Source organism: Triticum aestivum, chromosome 4B, assembly GCF_018294505.1.
Source record: "Triticum aestivum cultivar Chinese Spring chromosome 4B, IWGSC CS RefSeq v2.1, whole genome shotgun sequence".
NCBI classification, from domain to species: domain Eukaryota; kingdom Viridiplantae; phylum Streptophyta; class Magnoliopsida; order Poales; family Poaceae; genus Triticum; species Triticum aestivum.
Genome location: NC_057804.1, coordinates 298314625 through 298335445, shown reverse-complemented (window position 1 = coordinate 298335445; position 20821 = coordinate 298314625). Strand labels below are relative to the sequence as shown.

Genomic DNA, 20821 nt, shown 5'->3' with positions numbered 1-20821 from the left:
CGCCCCTCCAGGGCTAGCCCTCTCCAAGCTAACTCCTTTGCAAAAAGCTACAGGGGAGCGCACCGGTGGTTCCGGATGTTCATTAAAGAATAGTTTGGTACCGGATGCGGCTATAGTTAGCTCGTGCCAGGAAAAAGAAGAAGCTCCCATTTTTTGATGGCCGTGGAGTTTACTGTTATATGTAGTTATCTGTACTAAGATAAAGGAGGTAACTTTTTGAGATGAACAGTTCTTTCCGCGAGTTAGCCACAATTAGCTATGAAAAAATTTCCCCAAGAAGTTACCAAATATGGAAAAAAACGTCCATAGTGGCAGTTAACAGCGGCCGACATGGTAGTTAACCTCGACATTCATGGCAGTTAGCGTGACCCCGGAAAAAATAACAAAAAAAATAAAATAGTATCTGTAGTCCTAATAGTTAACATGAAGTTAACTGCAGCGATCCCGGCAGTTAGCTATTTCAGTCCCGGCAGTTAACTTTACCTGCAAAAAACAAACAAAAGAAAAAATTAGTTTCTCCAGTCCGGCAGTTACCTTGCTCAGGATAGGGCAGTTAGCTATTACGGTCGAGCAGTTAGGGTGTTCGTCAGTTAGCTTGACCCTGGACAAAATGTAAAAGAAAAAAATTAGCACCTTCTGTCTGGCAGTTAACTTGTTAATTGCCACAATCCCCGACATTTAGCTATTTCAATACCGGCAGTTAGCTTGATCCAGCAAAAACCAGGAAAAACAAAAAAAAGTTTCTTCAGTACCGGCAGTTAGCTTGATCATCATATGTCAGTTAGCTATTCCGGTCGGGCAGTTAGTGTGTAATGTAGCAATTCGGGCAAAAAATTACGAAAATGACGTTAGTTTTTTTAAAACTGCTCTTAAACCATAGCGAATCTGAAAATGAGTTCTATATACCAAAGTTCGGGTTAATCCATAGCTTTCCAATGGTATATCATACGCAACATTTCGACAAATGGTTTAAAATTTTATTTCACAAAAACATTGAAAACTTGTTTGATGAATTTCTAGTTTCTTGAATTTTGTTTAAAAATCGAATCGATTTTGGGAAAATGATCAACATGAGTTTTTTGCTCCTTTTCTATAGCTATCCAATGGTATATCCTTTGCATCAATCCGATGAATGGTTCAATAATTACGACAAAAAAACAATGTGAAAAAATAGTGTCAGAAAAAGTCTGCCCGACAGTTAACTAGTATAGGTCGCACAGTTAGCTGTTTGTTCTCGCGCAGTTAGGAAGGGTTCCCAAATAACTTATTCAGGAATGGGTTGTAGAATAGCCGGGATATATATACAGAAAGAGTGGGTCTATTCTAATAACACCCCTAAGACCCTTATTCTTCTAACACTACCGTTATTCTGCTAACACTTTGAAGCCGCGCCGGACTCCGAAACTAAACCAACACCCCCACGCACCCCACCTCCCTCCTCCTCCGCTTCCACGATCCCCCCCGCCCCCCGCGATCCATCCACCTTCTGCCTTGGCACGCCGCCCCATCCCCACTTGGTTTCTTCCCCCACCGACGTCGCCCCACCCCAAGCTTCTCTCCCAGCCAGGTTTCTCCCCCCACCAGCGCCGCCCCACCCCCAAGCTTCTTCCCCAGACGGTGACGCCCCATCCCCATCCGGCTTCTCCACCGCCGGTGCCGCCACCACTAGGCAACGGCCTTCCCACGCCTAGCTCCTCCTCCTCGTCGTGGTCCTGGTGCCATGATGTCCCGTCCGGTGCACCGCCCCAGCCCGGATTTCCATCCACGGCGCTCAGATCCGCCTTTCCACCCACCTCCATGCGGGAACCTTCAACTCGCAGCCGGTGGAGGCCCCCACCTCCCCATACCTCCCTCCCCCGCTCTGGCCTAGATGTGCCTCCGCCATGGCCAGATCCACCATCGTTGCAGCGCCCCGCGCCCGAAACCAGCTCCCACGAGCCCCGAAAATTCATTCATACAGCCGACAGGGAGGTGGTGATGGCTTGGGGATGCGCTCCAACGCTCATCCACAGGTCCGAGGCAGCGGCCAACCATCGCATCACTGCTCCCCGTGCAGCTCGGTTGCCACCCCCGTGAAGCTCACCTGAGCAAATTCTCTCCGGCGATTCCACATCGCGTCTCCACCAGTCATTGCGTGCAGTTCGGTTGCAGGGTAGGTTTCAGTGCGGGAAGCACAACACTCCCACCAAAGGGCCTAGTACGAATGCAGCCCAGGTCGCCGCTCGGTGCAGTCCACCTCGCCATGCGGTGACGTACACCGGCGATAAGAGCTCGGAGCAGTTCTAGGCACGTGCACGTGCAGCCCAGAACTCTCTCCACCGTCGCCCACCACCACCTCAACCACATCATGCGTCCTGCATGGCTACCACCTTGTATCTCCCTGCTGCACTCCTCCCTTCCCAAGTCTTTGACCTCGGCTCCCGAGCACACCGCGGACATGAGCACCAGATCCCTCGTCATCCACTTCCTGGAAGGTCTCCGGCAAAGCTGCTATGTTGCTAGCCTACGGTGGGGACGGTGGCAGATGTGGGCATGGAGCAGGAGGCTGTCGTCGCTGCCGCTCGATTCTAACCAGCTCACATGAGCCCGCAACTCCCCCAACAAGTTCAGAGTTTGTGTGTTCAGTGCAGTGCTGCAGTGCACTGCAGTGTAGTTTCAGTTTCAGAGTCCCGTCGAAGGCCTCCTGGTGCTATCCTCACTTAATATTTGGTGTGCATTGTTGTTCAATCATTTTTGTTGCTGGTGGATGAGCATCCTCGGCTGCTCGCAGTTTGCTAGGGCCATTGAGGAACTTATCTGTTGTCTTGAGGCAGCACATGTTTTCTTAAAATGGAGGCAACACATGTTTACTAGAGGTGCAGCCCCAAATCAGTTATCTCCAAATAAGCAGAAAGAAAAAGACTTTTTTTAGGTTCAATTTGTTTTTGAACCTAGTAGGAGACTAAGTTGATGCAGTTCGCCCGACCGAGGCCTATGGTTCGCGAGTCCATTTTTGGTCAAACAAAGTCAACTTTGTGTGTGATTTTTTTGCCGTTCACTTCTCGTATGGGAAAAAAGTTCACTTTCACATGATGTGGTCCCACAAGAGGTTCACTTCTTCTATTAATGCACTTTTTTTTGTTTGTAAGACGATTAGAAAAAATGTGTCGAAGTTCACTAGCAAAAGGAGTTTACTTTGTAAAAAATTGTACAGAGGAGTTTAGTTTTTTATTACTTATGGAGGAATTGTTTTTTCCAAATTTGTAAGGACATTGTGTATAATTTGTTAAAAATTGTGCAGCTCATTAAGAAAACCTTTCCGATGCACTTCGCAAAACAATAAAAACGATGAATTTCATGGTTTCTCTAATGCATTACACACCTACGGTTGAGATAACCATATTTTGCAGGAGAAGACAAACACATAAAAAATGATGCAGCTCACTAATACTCCCTCTGTTTCAAAATAGTTGACCCAACTTTATACTAAAGTTAATACAAAGTTGAGTCATCTATTTTGAAATGGAGGGAGTATTAACAAATGACAGTGAGTTTAAAATTCCTTAGGGGCACCAGTGGTGCTCGGGCACTGCCCGAGTGTAGCTCGGTTGCTGTCCCAATGTAGTTTGGATGCCACTGTTCACTCTCCGATGTGGACGTGCAGCACGACGAGTGTGGACGTGCAGCTCAAAGGCACGCGTGGTGTGGTTTTAGTGCTCGTGCAGGTGCAGCTCGTCATCGCGAGTGCACTGCAGTACGCGTGATTCATCGGTGCGGCTAGGCGTTCTGTTGCAGTTCTTTATTGTTGATTTTCTAGATTTAGGAAGACATTGTAAGAAAAAAATGAAAAATTGTAGTTCATCTACTACCCCTATAAAAGAAAGAGAAGGGCAGATCCAAGCAATTTTATCCGTTCATCTACAATATCCGATGGCCCATAATCATCCCGTGTTTAACACAACAAGCCACACATTAAGCCATTGATCCATCCATCCTCGCTAACCTGCACCGCCGCTGAAAAAAAAACCACTCCCAAAACGCACGCCCGCACGACCTCTCCCCTCTCCTCCTCCTCGCAACGCCCGCACGACCCCTCCCCCTTCCCCCCCCCCCCAACGGACACCACACCACGGGCGGGCCCTCCGCACGCCCATCCTCCCCGCGCCGTTCGCTGCCCCGCCGTCGCCGCGGGAGCCGCTGAGCCGCCGCACCCCTACGCCGCGGGAGCCGCCGAGCCGCGGCACCCTACGCCGGGAGCCGCCGAGCCGCCGCACCCTTCGCCGCGGGTCGCCGCAGGAGCCGCCGCGCCGCGGCACCCGACCACCAAATAAACAGGTTCTGGATATTAACTAACACATGCCCGGTTCTTATCAGTTTTGCGTGAGATTTGGCTGGCCCAAATAGCAAAAGCAAAAGGAAGCTTCAGACGTCATTGTAAGCTTCCTAATAGTCTTCCAAAACAATTTCCTAATCATCTCCTCAAATCCCGTGACTATTCCTTTCCTTCAACATCTCTCCTTTTTCACCTTCCTGTGTATATAATCTCTAATGACCAATTGGGCACTACGCCGTGGGGAGGAGCAGTGGAGCACATCATGCATGGATGCCCATGCTGCTCACCAACCGCCGTGGTCGCCGCTGCACGGAATACCACCATGAGCACGGCCTCCTCAGCTGCTCCGACTCTCCGTAGTACTGCTCCTCCAGCTACCGGCCCTTCCCCTTCTATTTGTAAGTTTTCGGCTTCTTTCTCTTGCAAATTTCTATTCTCATATTACGAAATTCAGATCTTGTTTCTCTTAGCAAAACCTTGTTTTGAGGTCTTAAGTTTGGTAATGGTAGATGGATACATTTGTCAAAAGTGTTGTACCATAAACATGTTTAAGAAACTTGACTCATCCAAAAATCCGATTACATCACCAGTCAACTCAATTTTGCAGCTAGAATTCACATGTGTATATTGCTGTTGGGGGATTATATTCGACATTTCATCTTTATCCCAACCCTAGATTTAAGTGGTGGTTTACAAAGGATTTTTAGTGGGGCGGGGCACAAGTGTAGATTGATACAAAAGCATGTTGAATAGTGAGGTAGTACCATGCCAGAATTACTTGGCTGCATTTTTTTTTGTTTCTTTGATGCAATGTAATCATTGTTGTTCCTGTTATCAGTGAATTTTCTAGAACAATGGGTAAGCAGCTACCAACTATGAATGGAATAAGTCTAAAAAGAAGCTTGGGTATGCTGATATGTGCCTTCAGGTTATAAGATAAGGTGAGTGTGGGAGAGTTTAGCCACTCTATATATATCTTTTCTCGCAATATGCACTTAGTATGCCATTTTCCCAATGATGTATTGTATCTTTTTGTTCATGAGTGTGATAGTCATAGCCCTTCCAAAAATTATGATAGTCAGTTGACTCTTCATAAAAGTAGAGACTGTTGCAAAATTTACCTGGTCTTCCATTTCTATTTTTTGAGAAGACGGTCCTAGAGATGTTAGTTTTATTTGAAATGCTTGGCACCAAGCCCCTCTACTTTTAAAAATGTTTTCATTTCAGTTTACTGAATATTTTTCTTGCTTGAACTATATCAAGGGAGCAAGTGAAACAACCCAGAAGCTTATGATATTGTTACTGTGGAGATACCCGGAAGCTTGCATATCCAGAATCGATCTTCACTTCAGCTACAAGTGAGGTATATTGAGCCTATTGATGCATAGTTACATAAAGATAGAAGAATTGGTTGCACTTTGTCATTATTACTTGTTTCTACAAGTAGCTCTCTACATCTGGTTCCTGTAACGAGTAGTCTATCTATGGTTTGTTGGACATGATTATTTACTTTGTTTACTTTTGAGATCTACATCTTAAAGAAAAATCTCTGAAATATTCATTATACAAGGAGTTACAAACTTACAATACTATCATGTTGTACTAATACACAAGTATTTTCTCATGTTAACGGGATTTCCCAGTATATGATCCTTCCACAAAAAAAATTGATGCTTCTGCTTCTTTTCTTTCTGTACCACCGTCGAGATTGCTGATATACAGAGGTATTGCTGCCGAGCGTGACACCGCGCCGATCTATTTGAGCCCAACTGCATCAATTTTAGACGGAAGATAATGATGCAAGGAGACCACCTGAGCACCTCCACTCCCTCAACACTGTCCCCCTACTGCCTGAGGTACAACACGACCATATTACTCACTTCGTTCGCTGCAGCGACCACAAAGTGGTTGGGCGGTGAGGGCGCTTCTCTTTCTGACCTATTGACGATGATGATGGTTCTCTACTTATAAAATTTTTTCATTTCAGTTTACTGAATATTTTTTCTTGCTTCAACTATATCAAGGGAGCAAGTGCAACAACCCAGAAGCTTATGATATTGCTACTGTGGAGATACCCGGAAGCTTGCATTGATCCAGAATCGATCTTCACTTCAGCTACAAGTGAGGTATATTGAGCCTATTGACGCATAGTTACATAAAGATAGAAGAATTGGTTGCACTTTGTCATTATTACTTGTTTCTACAAGTAGCTCTCTACACCTGGTTCATGTAATGAGTAGCCTGTCTATCGTTTGTTGGACATGATTATTTACTTTGTTTACTTTGAGATCTACATCTTACAGAAATGTAGGGAAAGGCTGCGTACAATAGACCCAAAGTGGTCGGACCCTTCCCCAGACCCTGCGCAAGCGGGAGCTACATGCACTGGGGCTGCCCTTTTACTTTGAGATCTACATCTTAAAGAAAAATCTCTGTCCACCAATAACATTGATTTTGCTAATTTCTTCCATTTTCATTGATTTTGCTAATTTCTGTATGCCATGTTAATGAATACAGAAATCATGATCATCTGAAACTACCTTTAACTATGGTGATGAGCAAATTCATCCCCTTCAATGCAAAATACAAAATCCATGTGAGCCATCATTGCTACCTGCCTCCTGAACGATTGGTCATCTCCTTTGCTTCTCTATCAGTTGGTTTACGGTGCTGTTGAGGAGCTTTCATGATTTTGTGGTATTCGTCAGAAGTAGATCAGGTGCAATACTTCGGTTTCAAATGACCCTTACAAATTTACCATAAGTTATTCATTACTTTGGTTCTGTACTGCTGATCCTTCCTCTGGTCAATGTTCCTTAATCTAAAATTCTGAATCTACATACTCTCATTCTATTTCTGGGAAAAGATCGGGGCTTCTGCTCCTTCGTCTATTTTGTTTAACATTTCTGCTGCTTCCAGATGCATTTCACTACGTGGCTATGTGCACATAAATCAGTCAAGGAGCAGGCTTCAGTGAAGTGTGATCCAGTACATTTGTGAACATTGTGCAGTTCTTGCTGAATTCTGGACTTGACTGAACGGGTTCCCCCTATTCCAAATTTCTTTTTAAGTATTTGGCAGTTATCTTCAGCGTCCAAATGGAAGTACTCCCTCCGTCCCATAATATAATATCTTATTGCACTCATTTTGCTCAAAAATTGGATGTAATACGATCTTATATTATGGGACGGAGGGAGTACAATTGATTCATATTATGTGTATCTTTGTACTCACCATTGCTGGATGAAAATTTGGACATACATAGATAGCTCTAGATGTAGCCTAAATGCTTTTTTACTCCTCATATAATCACTGTTGTGAATCCTTGTGCCTTTGCAACACCTCATGTCCTATAGGAATGATGTTCTAACCTATCTGTGTAAATTTAAATTTTAAATATTGCAAATAAATTAGAAGATAGACATGCTTCCATCCATGCAGCAAGGCCAACAACATGCAAGAGCACTGCCTTTTTATTTAGCATGCCAGTAATATTATAGCTCTGGGGATAATATTCTTGCACACTTTAGATGCCATTTGATAGATTGGGAGGACAGGTAAATTTACATATGACAGCAGAGTTCTCTTCACCAAGTATATGTCAATACATGTCTCAATGGCATGGCTTTGGGATCGAGATCTACCTTGCTAACGTTACAGATCAATTGTCAATAGCTTGTTGAAAATCTCCCCTTGTTTGTAATGTAAGGATCTTATGTAATCTTAAGGTTTGCAGCTAATAGAGAAACCCAATCCAAGTAAAAGTTTTCAACCCAATCCAAGTAAAAGTTTTCAGTATTGCTTAATTGTGTGAGTGATTAACACTTTTTGGTTGTGCTGAATTTCACTCCTACATAGTTTTATTGACAATTTTTATATTCCTTTCATTCAAATGAGGCACAAGATAGATCACATCTATCGCAACGTATTGGAGATCCATGCCCCTTGGTGTTCAAGAAAACCATACTCACCAGATATTGCCACAAGGTTACTGGCAAAGCAGTACCAATCTTGATGATTTGTGTAGGCAGGCCACCCATATGCTTGAGGAGGAAATATTAACGGTGTTGTATCTCAGGTGGCATGACTTTTTTTGTAAAGGGCAGAGTGGGTTTCTTTTTTCCCCAATGAGCATGTTGATCCTTGTGGACAACTGGACATGGCATATCTCCTTGCCTTTTCATTATGTACGAGTTCATTTAAGCTTATATTATTTTTGTACTCATGTTACTTATGATGATATTAAGGTTATGGTCAATGCGCATTTTAACCCACTGGCATATATATATGCTTCTAGACACATTGATTTACTCAAAAGGACCGATGTGTTTTCTGTTACGTTGTTCCATCAATGGGATTTAGAGAGAGAAAAGGTGTAAATGTATGTATACGTAGCTCATTGGTATTCATAAGTTTGAAGAACGACCAACAGCAGCTCAAAGAGAATGAAGCTGTGAATTTAAATTCCTTGAATCTGTACATAAATACTTAGGTACATTACAAAGTAATTTTCTTAATTATACTAGCTTTTTTGAAACTTAACTTCAATTACAAATTCGTTGGTAATAATTTTGGCTACTATGATTGAATTTTTTTCTATATACGTGAATTTTCACGTGTAAGCTTACTAGTTGTAATAAAAAACACAGAGTGCCATTTGATGCATCAACTCGTGTGAGAAAAATTTATGTTTGACAAAAAAAATTATGAAGTTCACTTGAACGTCTGATGCAGTGCGCTTTTTCGTCCGATGCAATGCGGTTTTCAGTCGGATGAAGTACCCACGTCGATTTGGGTGTCGCGGAAAACAAAGTGTCCGCATTTCAGTAAATTTAAAACTGCTCTTAAACCGTAACGAATTAGATAGAGTGTTCTACATGAAAAAGTTGTGTCTCGTTGATATCTTTCCAACGGCATATCATTTGAATCATTTCAACAACCGGTTTGTAAAAAATTTGTGAAAAATGGCCGCTGCCACTCGTCGTCCGCCGCACGATTTTCAAAATTAACTTAAAACTGTAAAAAATCTCAAAACCATTTTTACATATGAAAGTTGCACCTTGTCCATAGCTTTCCAACAACATATTACACGCATCGTTTCGACAAACGGTTCAAAAACTAGAGCGACAACAGTACCAAAAATTGCAAAAATTTAAAAAAAAACGTAATTCCGTGATTTAGTAAATTTGAAACTGCTCTTATACCGTAATGAATTAGAGATAATAATAGATATGAAAAAGATGCGCCTCGACAAGGTCTTTCAAACGGCGTATCAATTGCTTTATTCCGATGAGCGGTTTAGAAAAAATCACGAAAATACGCTCGCTGCCACTCGTCATTTGCCGCACCATTTTTGAAACTGCTCTTAAACCGAGAGGAATCTCGAAAAGTGTTCAACATGGCGAAGTTGCGCCTAATCAATAGCTTTCCAAGGGTATATTATACGCCTTGTTCCGATAAATGGTTAAAAAATTAGAGCGAAAATAGTACCGGAAAAACAATTCGTGCAGTTTTTTCCGACACGAAGTTCACTCGTGTGAGTATTGCAGCAAACTTGGTTCAAACAATGACGTGCACTTGCATTGAGCGTCCAGTGCAGAAGTGTTATCAGAATAGTTATTCTGCTAATATTAGCAGAATAAACCGGCTATATATATATATATATATATATATATATATATATATATATATATATATATATATATAAGGAAAATCCATCCTACCACCCGGTAGTAGTTACCCCATATGTCTCATATACTACCATGTGGTAGTATATATACTGCTTTATCATTTTAAATATATTCGTATATACTATATCTAAGATATTTCAAAGCAAGTTACATGAAAAAAATTACATATGGACCCATAGTTTTTCTTATATTTATGAAATACGTACATATTTGTACGTAAAAAATAGCATACTCAAAACATGGTATATACTACCTAAAAAATAGTATATATACTACCTAATAATTGTTATATACTACATACTACACGTACATACTCTCGATTTCGACAGATACTATATACAACATACAAAACACAAGTGGTGGTAACTACCACTGCTTGTAGGAAACATTTGTCTATATATATATATATATATATATATATATATATATATATATATATATATATATATATATATACGCATTGGAGGCTCAGCGTTCCTTTGCTAGGGAGGTGCAGCGTTCACTCTGCCGCCTTCGATGAGGGAGGCAATCCACTGTCGGCTGCGCTATTCTCTTTCACCCAGCGCCTGTGCGGGAGGGCCACTCTCAGAATTAATTACTGAATCTTAGTTCAAAACTGCAACACTTGTTAGGGATCGGCGGGAGTACCATTTCTGTTAAGGATCGGTCGGAGTACATGTTTAAGAAATGTATTGTTGAGATAATGTCTCTGTTAATATATCAGTTATAGTGTTTTACAAATGGTACTATCCTGCTTTGTAGTTTTTTCTACATGTTTAACCAAGGTATTGTTAAGATAATGTCTCTGTTTATATGAATCAGTCGCATTGTTTTAGGAATGGTACTTTTCTGCTTTGTCGTTTTTATTCATGTTGAAACAAGCATTTTTTTGATTATACACAGTAGGGCAAAACCCCACTGCAATTTTTATATTAATAAGAATAACAACGAGTATACAAACATACAAGGCTTGAGATAAGCCAAAAAACAAAAACTACATTAAACTACTAAACAAAGAAACATGAAATTACAAGACAAGATTGTCCAACCAAGAGATGAAAGCAGCAGCAAATTTCTCCTTGATTCAGAACTGGAGCAGGTGGAGCTTTGAAAGGAAGATGAATATCCAACTGTCAATGCTGGGAGGGATGTTTTTGAATATCTTGTCATTCCTGATTATCCAAATGGCCCGTGAAGCAATGATAATGATCTCCATGGAAAAGGTTGTCACATCCCCAGTTCAGGCCTTGCTTGTCTTTGCTTTAGCTTCCATGCATCATGTTTAAATTCTTTTGAAAACTTGAAATAGGGATTGCCTAAACCCTAGCATCAAAGGAATTCACTAGGTTCAACTAAAATAATTTCAGTGAATCCAAATGACTTTCAAAGATGTTCATCATTTCTGGAAAATGCTGGAAACAGTAACCAGATGTGTTGCACATTTTTCCATGACATATTTGGGCTCTGAATTAAATCATATGGTATTTTCATTTGGGCATTTAAATACTATAAAATATTTTAAATGCTCAAATAATCATAAACTAAAATGTTTAATGTTGGATATATTCTAAACGGTAGCCACGATTAGTTTCATGATTTTTGGATCTGTTTTAGTATTTTAAATAAAGCCCTAAAGATTACAGAATAATAGAAAAACAGAAACATTAAATAAAAGAGAGAGAGAGATTTTTACCTGGGCCACTTACCTGGCCGCAGCCCACCTGGCAGGCCCAGCACTGTGCTGGACCATGCCAGCCAGCAGCTTCGTCCTTACCAGGCAGGCACAAAGGTGACGCCGGCGAGCATGAGCTCGCCACAGCGCCAGCTGCTTGCCGCCTGCGCCCTGGACACCTGGGTGAGCTCCACGTCGCCGCCCCGACCCCGTGGACACCTTACTCGCCCCCTGCCTCTCTCCCTCGCTCTCCCGCACCATGGCCGACGCTGCTGCGCCATGCCACCATAGTTCTCGCGTCCTCCGTCGTCCCTGCGCCGCGCCACCAAGTCCAACAGCTTTGCCGTCGTCGTCTCCGTCGAGCAGCCCAAGCCCCGAGCGCTCGCGTGCCCTGCTTCTTCCTCTTCGAGGTTGACTTCACCGAGCACCGCCGCAGATCCACTTCGCCGTCGCCGCCGCATGAGCTCGTCCCCGACCACGTCGTCTGCACCGCCGTGTTCGCCGTGAGCTGCTACACTTCTCCATCCCTCTTGTTCTCCCTCTCGAGCCCTGTATCGACCGCACCGAGCTCGGTCGCACTCACCGCCGCCACCGCACGTCACCGTCGTGGCCACAACCACGTTGGCTCGATTCCGAGCACACCACCGCCCTCACCGCACTCGCAGGAGCCCAAAACACCACCCCACGCGCCTCGTCGTGCCCCCTAGCGTCGTGTTCGACCTCGGACGAACTCCGGCAACCGCCAAGGTCATCGCCGGCGACGTTCCTGGCCACCCCGAGCTCCACCACTGCCACCAAACGATGCGGCTCGCTCCCCGCATCACGTAGACGTGCTCCGCCATCGTTTTGGTCGTCGGAGCCCGAAACCGCACTCCCACTGCCGTGTCTGGGCTCGCCGGCGGCTAAACGCCGGTGAGTTTGACCGCGCTTGACCCTGGTTGACTCCGTGTGGGCCCAGGTTGACTTCCCCGAGAGTCCATGACAGGTGGGGCCCGTATGCTAACTAAATTAGTTTTAGTGCTAACTAAAAATTAGCTAGGCTAATTACCCTGACACGCGGGATCCACTGGTCAGGTTGACCTGGACCGCTCCTTTGACCACTGACGTCACCCTGACGCAAAGCTGACGCATTAATTCAATTACCGGAATTATTCTTTTACAGAAAATTTCAGAAAATGCCCAGAACTTCTAAAATTCATATAAATTCAATCGTAACTCCAAATGAGATAAATTATATATGAAAAATGATCAGAAAAATCCAATCTATCCATCTGCACTGGTTTCATGCATGTTAGAGCAACTTAACCGTGCTGTGTAGATGAAACAAGTTAATGCACCTTTATGACTTCATATAATGGGTTTGCATTTGAATCTTTGGTTCAAATGGACTCATTTCAATCTGTTCTAGCTTGCATTAGCCCAAAACACATTCATATTGCCATGTCATAGCATGCATCATATTGTTGCATATCGTCATGTGTTGATTGTGTTCGATTTATCTTTCGCAGTAGGTTCTGCCTCCGAGGATACCCACGATTATCCGACTGAAGGGCAGTATCCTACTACCACTCCATCAGGCAAGCAAAACCCCCTTGTTCATTCCGATACAATCCCACTCTCTGGCCCCTGCTCTCTTTTACTGCATTAGGATAACAACGAGTCATTTGTTACTTGCTGTGGTAGCTGAACCCCTTTATCCTCTGCATGACCTGTCATTGCCACAGTAAATAGGTGAAACCCACTAGCATGAGTAGGAGTTGTTTGAGCCCTATTGTGCCTACTCATTCGTGCTTGTTTGTCATGCCTGCTACTGCTTAGAGTTGAGTCAGGTCTGATTCATCAGGGATGAATCAGAGGTGTGTGAACATGTCCTACTGTGTGTGAGCTAAGTGTGTGAACATGATTTGGTAAAGGTAGCGGTGAGAGGCCATGTAGGAGTACATGGTGGGTTGTCTCATTGAAGCCGTCCTTAGGAACTGAGTTCTGTGTTTGTGATCCATGAAACAGCTACTACCATGCATTGGGCCCTGAAATATGACCCCGCTCGACTTCTTAATCACCCTTGTCCTATGTCCACTAGTTGCAAGTAGTTTCTGGTGTTTGTAGTATGCTGGAGGCCGTGCGCAGTGCTGACCGGATGGGTGGGCTGTGATGCGGTAGGCACGTCGCCGGGTATACCGGGCGCCCGTTTGGTGTCGAGGAACCCTGTACACATTGTTCGGGGCCATATATGGAAACCTCAGCCGGACTCCCTGCGGATGGAACCTGAATAGGCGATAAACCTGGACTAGAGACTTGAGTGTTTAGGTAGGTCGTTGTCTACACCCACGCCATCTTTCGCTTGAAGTGTGCCGAGCACATGTCGTGTGCAGACGCTAAGTGGTGGAAACATGTATGAAGAAGTACACCCCTGCAGGGTTAACATCATCTATTCGAATAGCCGTGTCTGCGGTAAAGGACTTCTGGGTTGTCTATAACAGTTCATAGACAAGTGAAAGTGGATACTCTAAAATACGCAAGATAAGTGTGAGTGCTATGGATTGCGTTCTCGTAGGGAGACGTGAGCGGATCCATAGTGGTGTATTGGTTGGTGAATATGTGGACTCGTGTGCGCCACCTCAAAAGAGTTACTTGCAGTCGCAGTTCAGGTTAGACACTGAGTCAAAGCTGGCTTGCTGCAGTTAAACCCCACCACCCCCTTTGTTGATAATGATGCATATGTAGATAGTTCTGATGTAAGTCTTGCTGGGTACATTTGTTCTCACGTTTGCCTATTTTATGTTTTTGCAGAGAGACTTCAGTCTCGCTAGTAGTTCCGTGTGGACTTCAACGTTTAGCTTGTTACCTCAGCTACGATCTTGTGCCCTCGGCAGGATCTGGTAGTTAGTCAGGCTTCTCAGCCTTTTTCATTTGTAGTTGTTTGTACTCAAACATGTTAAGCTTCCGTGTGTGCTTTGATTTGTATGCTCTGAATGTTGGGTCATGAGACTCATATTTGTAATATCTCGCTCCTCGGAGCCTATGGAATAAATACTTGAGTTGTAGAGTCATGTTATGATGCCATGTTGTATTTGCACATATCGAGCATATTGTGTGTATGTTATTGAAATGCTTGGTATGTGTGGGATCTGACTATCTAGTTGTTTATCCTTGGTAGCCTCTCTTACCGGGAAATGCCTCCTAGTGCTTCCACTGAGCCTTGGTAGCTTGCTACTGCTCCGGAACACTTAGGCTGGCCGACATGTGTCCTTCTTCGTTCCTGTGTTTGTCCCTTCGGGGAAATGTCACGTAGGGTCTACCGGAGTCCTGTTAGCCTGCTACAGCCCAGTTTACCGGAGTCCTGCTAGCCCAGTTGCTACAGCCCGGATTCACTCGCTGATGACCGACACATTTGTTGCTGGGTCATGTATGCCTGTCCCTGTAAGTTAGTGCCACTTTGGGTTTACGACTAGCCATGTCAGCCTGGGTTCTTTGTCATATGGATGCTAGCGACACTATCATATATGTGTGCCAAAAGGTGCAAACGGTCCCGGGCATGGTAAGACGACACCGTGGGAATACCGTGCGTGAGGCCGCAAAGTGATATGAGGTGTTACATGCTAGATCGGTGTGGCATAGAATCGGGGTCCTGACAGCTTTGGTATCAGAGCCTGACTGCTTGTAGGATTACCAAGCCAAACTGGTCAAAGTTGAGTCTAGAAATTCTTTAGTTATATAAGGGAATTGATTGTGGGATGGAACGTAAGGCTCTTTTTACTTCTTATCCCTTATGCCTTCTGATCAGAGTCATCTTATCTTTCCTGCGGGGTTAAGAAACTAGGCTTTCTTTTCTTCTATCAGGATCACGTGTTACTAATCCGTAGACTTATAGAATTGTCGGACTTAAGCCTTGGTTCAGTTCCTACTACTTCCGTATGATAACTATTGATCTCGAAACCTTGATATTGTGCTTCTGAGTGGCATTTTTGTAGCATGTCTCAAATCTTTTCGAGCATTTACAGCCGTTATGCTGTCCGAGTCATCCCAGGTTTCTAAATAATCTGATGCAGTTGCAAAATCCTTTCCCTCTGTTTTCGATGACCTTTCTGGCCAAGTTAACCACACTAAATGCTGAGTTGAGGTACTTTGTTGCCTCGACGTATATGTTGGAGCTATTATTATGACCCTAGATGTCTAGAGTATCACTTAGTAATCTAGCCATGTTCTGTGTTCCAGTGTGATGATTCTGGCCATCATTCTCGAAAGCATCCCGTGATGCCATTTAGTTAGTAGGTATTCTACTTCTGGGTTTTGAACCCGAGATTCACCCCACTTACCTCAGGTTGATAGTGTTTGCTAGTTCCTTTAGGAAATTAGTAACCTTTGCATTAGTCCTCGAGGTCTGTGGTATTTCCCTCTTCCAAATACTATGATCCACTTATGGCAGGAGTTTGTTGGATCAAAAGATCACAACAGGAGTGCTCTTGATGGGTTCTCCATTCTATATTGCGACTCTACCAGTTCTGCTTTTCTGCATGGGTTATCCGGAAGAAACCTGTTGAACATGATTCGACATACTAACCTATGCATCCACAACTCAGAAAGTTATATGTTCCTTGAGTTGTTCTCTTTAGCTGTATTCTGACCCCAGTCTATCATTTGATAGTCAAGAGTATGCGTGCATTCGATGTCGATGCCGACTTTTCTTGTGGTCTGTCGAGCCATTCTATTCTGGAATGACTAGGAGAAACAAACTCCAGTACCTTGTCTATATCCAGGATTAGGTCAAAGCAGTCGTACTCCGCAGATCAAATTGCTAGTCTAGCTTTTGCTCTGTTCTACCCTGGGGCATTACCATCTTTATATCAAGAATGTCTTGGGAATTGCACACCAGCCTATGCACTCTTGATACAGTGATACTTCTCGCCCTCATTATTCATTTCTCGGTCCCCGTGTTGTGGCAACCGAAATACCGACAAGTGAATCGTGATGTGTGAAATCTATACTCCTAGCAATTTGTTGCTTGGTAGTTAAAGGACTGTAGCTTCATTCTTAGTATATTGATTATTGAATCATCACTCTAGGATTGATCGTGCTACCTAGTCCATTTTCCAAGGACCCCTCTTTGATCAATGAGTTAGGATTGTGTCAAACTCTCGCTCTTTTGATCATATCATCTTGCCCTGAAAAGCAAGATTGTTCTCGAGCTTAATAACATATCGGTGGTTCGTGATGTTCCGAATATCTTCCCGGACGTATTACCAAGTTGTCACCTGACCGCTATGTTGAGTTCGTGATCAAATTGGTTTCCAATAAACCACTCCTTCTCCAAGAATCCGTGTTAGATACCCCTGAGCTAGTGGGTTAAGCTAAACAACAACTTGGAGAGTTGGAAGATGAAAGCTTGTCCGACTCAGCTCATCCCAAAGGGATGTTTCTATGTGTGTGTTAAAGAAAGATGGTATCTTCATCGATTGATCCTCGTGACCAGTTGTTGGAGCTATTGTCTTGCCAAAACTTTGATTTGAGTATGGGCTATCCTCAAATCAAATCAGAACCAACGTTGTTCGAAATGTTGTCTTACTCGTGGATTTTCCTCGAGCATACACCATTATATCTTTTGGGTCTGACCAATACTATCACCTTGTTCACATAGTTATGGAATTCCATCTCCATGGGAGTCTGGATGAATTGTTGTTGAGCCCATTGACAACATCCTTGTCTTCTCCATAATTTTGTTGAACATTAAGCTAGTGTTGGAAACTTTTTAAAGCATTTGTTTATGCTAGCTCATGAAGCATATGTTCGGATGTAAGAAGTGACTTCCTCTAGTTCATGTGCATTTGATGCAAGTTGCCGCCGTGGATTCGAGAAAGTCAATATTGCTTCCTTTGGAATCATCCCAAATCAGTCATGCATACGTGCGAAGTATAATGTAGTTCAAAGACTTGCAACCTTCATTCTATATGTATTCCTAGCACACCAAGCCACTGATTGAATTGTTCAAGGAGAAGAAGTTCCTTCTTAAGAGCAAGACTTAGGCAAGGACTTCGATATCCTTGTTGATGGTTCCCCACCTGAACTCAGTAGTGTTTTATTATAAGACTACCACGTGGTCATGCTTGTCTGAGACAGCGTGTTCACATGTGTGTAGCAGAACCAGCTCATGTTTTGGAGCTTACTATCGTAGTCCATTTCCCGAGAATCTCGCAACATCGTCTCGTCGATTTGTGTTGCAAACTTTCATTCTTCTTTCTAGACTTGATTAGTCTAGAATATTCTGACACCAACCGAATCCGAATCTCAGGCAGATATGATGGTTGGAACATTTCCCAAGAACTATTATATTGGTCTGTCTGTAACCCGGTAAAGTGGATGTCGTGGCCAACACACCCAGCCGGAAGACCTATTATTGTAGTGTCTTGATTGAGGAAGTTGTCCACCTCCCCATAAGGATCTCATAGAATTTATTCTAGTACTTGTTCCTTATGTATTCTTAAGTTCCTGAAGTCCGACCTTTTACTTGATGTTCTAGATATTAAACCATATCTACGAATGGGATATGCTAGTGCATCAAGGAGAACATTAGAGGCGGAGTGCTAAATGTCTCTCGGTCGATCAACCAGATTTTGTTTCCTTGGCCTTGCTAAGGTGAAATCTAAGAAAGTGTTATCCTCCTTTGCATTTGCATCGTCCATCGCTATTCATCATGGTAGTATGTTGTGTTTTCAGCACCCTTGACACAGATGTTGGTAAAACCTTGATGATTAGATGAATGCTCAAAGTTCTTGAGAGCACGTGCAAGTGCTAGGTTTTATCGTCGGCATTAATTGCATAGTGCTCTCAGTTTCCTCGGTTATGCTATAACCCTTTCAAACAGTGGATTCACTCTCTACTGATGGGGTTCCTCCCCAGTCACTAGAATCATTCCCATCATTTGCATGTTGTTCCCAGCTTGCACCGCCATCGTGCCACCCTACTCTGGATTACCCTTCTCAGTAATTACTGATCAGGATCATTTTCAAAAGTGGTCCTACCATGGGTCTCATCCATTTTTGGTGATCGGCAAAATTATCCCTTGTGTTGTCTTCAACAAGGTAATCCACATCATCCATACTAGTCCGAGTATGCCATTCCTTCGAACTCCGCCAAACGATTGCTGTGATTTGCCTTAGGCTGATATAGAGAGTCTCAATGATCTCTATATCAAAGGTAATTCTTTTTGCCACTTAAGATAATAATTCTATGAATCACCCTCCTCCAGGATGTCTCGCTGAGGTATCATGGCAACTCAACTCCTCGCTACGTTCACAACCGTTCACCACCCTCGTAAGTGTGAAATTGTTGTCTACCTAGTGAACCTTCGTCATCTGTTCCACTCCATTCCTCTAGAGGTGTGCTTCGTCTCTCAGCTCGAGAGATGTTGCTATGTCTCATTCCGTGAGTTAATACTGAGTTGCTCGACCTTCGAGAAGATCGATCCTTCTAGAGTTTTCTTTCTCCTCTCGTTGTCATGTCGGTTGGAGTTCTCGGAGCAAGACATCAAGATAATGATGGTGATCGAATCAACGTTCATTTGAAGTGCACCCTGGATCGTGTGGATTGTGTTAGTTTGTGTTCCCCCTTCATCTTACCCTACACTTGAATCTCGGGACGAGATTCTTGTCTAGTGGGGGTGAGTTGTCACATCCCCAGTTCAGGCCTTGCTTGTCTTTGCTTTAGCTTCCATGAATCATGTTTAAATTCTTTTGAAAACTTGAAATAGGGATTGCCTAAACCCTAGCATCAAAGGAATTCACTAGGTTCAACTAAAATAATTTCAGTGAATCCAAATGGTTTCAAAAATGTTCATCATTTCTGGAAAATGCTGGAAATAGTAACCAGAGGTGTTGCACATTTTTCCATGACATATTTGGGCTCTGAATTAAATCATATGATATTTTCATTTGGGCATTTAAATACTATAAAATATTTTAAATGCTCAAATAATCATAAACTAAAATGTTTACTGTTGGATATATTCTAAACGGTAGCCATGATTAGTTTCTTGATTTTTGGATCTGTTTAAGTATTTTAAATAAAGCCCTAAAGACTACAGAATAATAGAAAAAACAGAAACATTAAATAAAAGAGAGAGAGAGAGAGAGAGAGAGATTTTTACCTGGGCCACTTACCTGGCCGTAGCCCACCTGGCAGGCCCAGCACTGTGCTGGCCCATGCCAGCCAGCTGCTTCGTCCTTGCCAGGCAGGCACAGAGGTGACGTCGGCGAGCACGACCTCGCCACGGAGTCAGCTGCTTGCGGCCTGCGCCCTGGACACCTGGGTGAGCTCCACGTCGCCGCCCCGACCCCGTGGACACCTCACTCACCCCCTGCCTCTCGCCCTCGCTCTCCCGCACCATGGCTGACGCTGCTGCGCCGTGCCACCGTAGTTCTCGCATCCTCCGTCGTCCCTGCACCGCGCCACCAAGTCCAACAGCTTCGCCGTCGTCGTCTCCGTCAAGCAGCCCGAGCCCGAGCGCTCGCGCGCCTTGCTTCGTCCTCTTCGAGCTCGACTTCATCGAGCACCGCTGCAGATCCCCTTCGCCGTCGCCGCCGCATCATCTCATCCCCGACCGCGTCATCTGCACCGCCGTGTTCGCCTTGAGATGCTACACCTCTCCATCCCTCTCGTTCTCGCTCTCGAGCCCTGCATCAACCGCACTGAGCTCGGTCGCACTCACCGCCACCACCGCACATCGCCGTCGTGGCCACATCCACGTTGGCTCGATTCCTAGCACACCACCGCCCTCACCGCACTCGGAGGAGCCCAAAACACCACCCCACGCGCCTCGCCGTGCCCCCTAGCATCGTGTTCGACCTCGGCCGAACTCCGGCGACCGCCAAGGTCATCACCGGTGACGTTCCCGGCCACCCCAAGCTCCACCACTGCCACGAAAAGATGCGGCTCGCTCCCCGCATCACGTAGACGTGCTCCGCCGTTGTTTTGGTCGTCGGAGCCCGAAACCGCACTCCCACCGCCGCGTCTGGCCTCACCGGCGGCTAAATGCCGGCGAGTTTGACCGCACTTGACCCTGGTTGACTCCGTGTGGGCCCAGGTTGACTTCCCCCTGAGTCCATGACAGGTGGGGCCCGTCTGCTAAATAAATTAGTTTTAGTGCTAACTGAA

General features: G+C 44.2%; 1 long non-coding RNA gene across 3 annotated transcripts; it reads left to right on the top strand.

Annotated features, from left to right (window-relative positions):
- The first annotated feature begins 4374 nt into the window (after positions 1–4374).
- LOC123092026 (uncharacterized) lies at positions 4375–8466 on the top strand. 3 transcript variants are annotated; one of them, XR_006444072.1, is made up of 5 exons: positions 4375–4710; positions 5151–5253; positions 5576–6168; positions 6300–7031; positions 7232–8466. It is a non-coding gene; the product is annotated as an uncharacterized lncRNA (long non-coding RNA). The 3 variants fall into 3 exon arrangements; XR_006444071.1 differs by having other exon boundaries at positions 6337–8466; XR_006444070.1 differs by having other exon boundaries at positions 6300–8466.
- Positions 8467–20821: the final 12355 nt, after the last annotated feature.